This window comes from Dipodomys spectabilis, unplaced genomic scaffold (genome assembly GCF_019054845.1).
Source record: "Dipodomys spectabilis isolate Male_0828 unplaced genomic scaffold, ASM1905484v1 ptg000145l, whole genome shotgun sequence".
Lineage (NCBI taxonomy): Eukaryota > Metazoa > Chordata > Mammalia > Rodentia > Heteromyidae > Dipodomys > Dipodomys spectabilis.
Window position 1 is genome coordinate 16,381,223 of NW_024870822.1, and position 3,861 is coordinate 16,385,083.

At 39.2% G+C, this 3,861-nt stretch overlaps 1 pseudogene; it reads right to left on the bottom strand.

Annotated features, from left to right (window-relative positions):
* Positions 1 to 2,158: 2,158 nt before the first annotated feature.
* Positions 2,159 to 3,220, bottom strand: LOC122117879 (annotated as a pseudogene).
* Between the last annotated feature and the right edge of the window lie 641 nt (positions 3,221 to 3,861).

Here is a 3,861-nt window from a genome sequence, read left to right on the forward strand (position 1 = left end):
AGTTCAAGCCCCAGGACTGGCAAAAAAAAAAAGACAAGATTTCATTCCTTTTATGACTCAATAGTTTATATATACATACACATATGTGTATATATGTTTATATGCTTATATATGTGTATATGTATACATGTACATTTGTGAGTATATGTGTATATATGAATACACACATACAATATTCATACATAGTCATATTTTAATATATTTTATTATTTTGAGTAGTTGTAAAGGAGCTACCATTCAACAAAGCAGTTTATGAAAACTGCATCTTGATGAGTGTCTCCCTTTTCAACATCCTCCCCCATTCCTTTCAACTCCTTCTCTCGCTTTTCTTAATTTTGTAGGATGTGCATTGAATTTTATGACTGCATTTTCTCCTACTTCCTCTCCTCCCTCCCCTTCATCCCACCCCTCTCCCTTACTCATTTATCAATTGGTGAACAGTTAGGTTGTTTTCATTACCTGGATGTTGTAGATAGCAGCAATAAGTATGTGGATTCAAATGTTGCTTCAATTTATGAATTTCATTTCCTTTAGGTATATACCTTTAGTGAGATTTCTAGATCACTGGTTTATTTTTAATTATCTGTACAACTTCCATATTGTTTCCAGAATTTGCTAATTTACATTCCCACCATCAGGATTGGGAAAAACTATTTATATGACCATATAAAATGGTATTTATCCAAACAAACTCCAAGAAACGGAACCAAGACGGGTTTTTTTCATTGTTGTTTTTGTTTTCTCCTGTGTCACTGGTTTTGTTTTCAGTATCTCTTGTCTTGTATGTAAGTTTATCTGTTTGGAGTAGGGAAAAGGGGAGCACAGAAATAGCTTCTGGGCTAACAAGGTTAAACAAATGCCACAGTGATGCTCTCTAGACAGTATGCTGAAAATGAACTACACAACTTGTGAGGTGGGGTTGAAGGAAAACTTAGAGAAAGTGAGGGAAGGGGTAATACTGTTTCAAAAAATGTAGTCATTATCTAACTTATGTAACTGAAACTCCTCTGTACACCATCTTTACAATAAAAAATAAATACATATTTATTTAAAAAATTATTACAAAAACAAAAATCAATAGTAAAAATGTGAGATGGTACAAACACTTTGGAAAATTTTTTGTCATTTCCTAGAAATAAACCATATGGCAGAGTATTCAGCATTACAAAAGAAACCATTTCTTAACTCATGCAGTCACAATCTCAAGAAACATGACTGAGTGAAAAAGTCAACCATAAAATGTAACATACTTCATGATTCGGTCTATATAATTATTCTTTTTTTTTTTTTTGGTCCGGTCGTGGGGCCTGAACTCTGGGCCTGGGCGCTGTCCCTCAGCTCTTCAGCTCAAGGCTAGCGCTCTACCACTTGAGCCACAGCGCCACTTCCGGCTTTTTTCTTATATGGTGCTGAGGAATCGAACCCAGAGCCTCAGGCATGCAAGGCAAGCGCTCTACCACTGAGCCATCTTCCCAGCCCCTATGTAATTATTCTTGAAGTGATCAAATTACAGAAATGCAGAATAACCTGGTTGTTGTCAAGAGATAGGGACAGTCTTAAGCAGGAAGGAGGAGGGTGAATTATGTTGAAAATTTGGAACATGAGCAATTGTGGTGATGAGTTGATCTGTATCTTGACTGCCAAATATCTGTATCTTGACGATAACATTGAACTATCATTTTGCAAACAGATTACCATTTGAAGAAGTCAGAGTACATAATTTTTCTCTGTATCATTTCTTCAAAGTGGATTCCAATTTACAATTATTTCAAAATAAATGTCTTAATCAAAAGAAAGAAAAAGTCAATATCATAAAGACTTAATTCTTTGACTACCTTGTGAAGAAATTTAAAATTATTAAACAAGTACCTCTGAAAAAGAAAGAAAGACAGAGAAAAGAAAGAAAGGAAGGAAAGAAGGAAGGAGGGAAGGAAGGAAGGAAGGAAGGAAGGAAGGAAGGAAGGAAGGAAGGAAGGAAGGAAGGAAGGAAGGAAGGAAGGAAGGAAGGAAGGGAGGGAGGAAGGAAGAAAGGGAGGGAGAAAGGAAGAGAGGGAGGGAGGGAGGGAGGAAGGGAGGGAAGGAGGGTAGGGAGGGAGACTACTTAATTGAAAAGGGCTTTCAAGCCACATCTATCCAGCCACAGAGGGGCCATCAATTATTACTCCATATTGCTTCTTGACATCTCAAGGGCCTCCTGAGGAAGGCTGTCGCTACATTCTCTCTCAGGAGTGTCCTGTAGAGCCCTCTGGAGAAGCTTGAGGGTCTGCTTCTACAGCTGATGTCTAAAGGAACCAAATAAGAAGTAAATGATAGGGTTGGCAAAGCTGTTAACACAGGACAGCACGATTACAACCTGGAGATGGTAACAACTTAATGAGTTTGAATTCTGAATCCAGAAAACTAGAAACCAGTAGATAGATGCCTAAGGGCATTCCACAGAGGAGAAAGACCAACACTGTGAGCAGGTTGGTGACATACAGTCTGGTTAGCATATTCCTCCTGGAGCTACAGAAGATACTGACTAGTAGGGCTAGGCTAGATTCAGAAAGAATCACACATAAAAACATCAGCCAGGCAGTACAAGCGAAAGCAAACATCTGGCACCACCTACTTGCATCACCCCTAAATAGGAAACCACAATGAGTTCCTTCCAGAGTGCTCAGCATCAGGGATAGGGCCCAGAGCAGATTGCACATACAGTTGACATGTACTTTGGGCAATTGAATCGATACCAAATGGGGCATAAGATGCAAAGATGGCGCTCAGTGCTAATGGAACCGAGAATGCTCAGGCCTGTGATATAGTGAAAGAGCATTCCAGTGGTTAAGAAGCTTGGGATAGAAATAGTTACTGAACCAAAGAACCTGATGAGTGTCACCAGGAAACCTAAAATGTGGCAGCAGAGGAAGAAGAAGTCAGCCCCTGCCAGGTTGAGGATGTACATGGAGAAAATGTTGCTGTGCATGGGAAAGCCCAGAAGCCAGAACACAACTATGTTTCCTGCCAGCCCAACTAGGGCAATAATGAGACTCAGCAAACGCAGTAAGATGATCCCCTTGTTACCTGTTAGCAGAAAATCTTGGTCATTTCTGTTGAATGTTGTGATTTCCATTCCCCAGGCTGGGATGCGTGTAGCTATGCTCTGAAATGTTCCACTGGGACCTCTGAGAGCACAAACTAGATATGAGTGCCTCTTCATGGTTTCTGACCCTTGGGACATCCTGCTACATGAGAACTACTATAACACTTTATTTTTGCAGGAGAGTGAAATAGGAGGTTTGAGAGATTAAATAATATATCAAAATCTGGGGAGCCCCAGAATTCGCTTTCAAGCCCAGTCCTTGTTTCATTTCAAATGTGGGTTATCTCTATTGCAGCACAGGTCCTATATTGACATAGGAATATTCTACTATCCCTACATTCCCACTCACTATCCTAAGCCAGGTCATGACCACATGAGGCAGAAGGAGAAATATCTGGTACATATTATGTGGGGTACAGACAAAACCCTACCGTAAATATCTCATATGCCATTTGTCATAAGATCTTAATTTATCACAAGAAAAATCTGGAGACCTAATGAATACAAATCATATCTACTATCACACAGTGAAGAGTCAGTCCAATGCTAATGTTTGTCTCCTGGCACCCTGCCCTAGATTTTTTTTACTATTCTCTGTTCATTATGTGGGGAGCTACAAAAAAATTTTCCATTATAGAAAAATGAGAAGAAATCATGATCTAGATACTGTTAACGTCTCCAAAATCTATACTCCACTTTTCTTACATAGTACTGAGAGTTATAAAACAGAAGAAAGAACAAGGATCTTAGCCCAAATTTTCCTTTCTATTCATGGCACT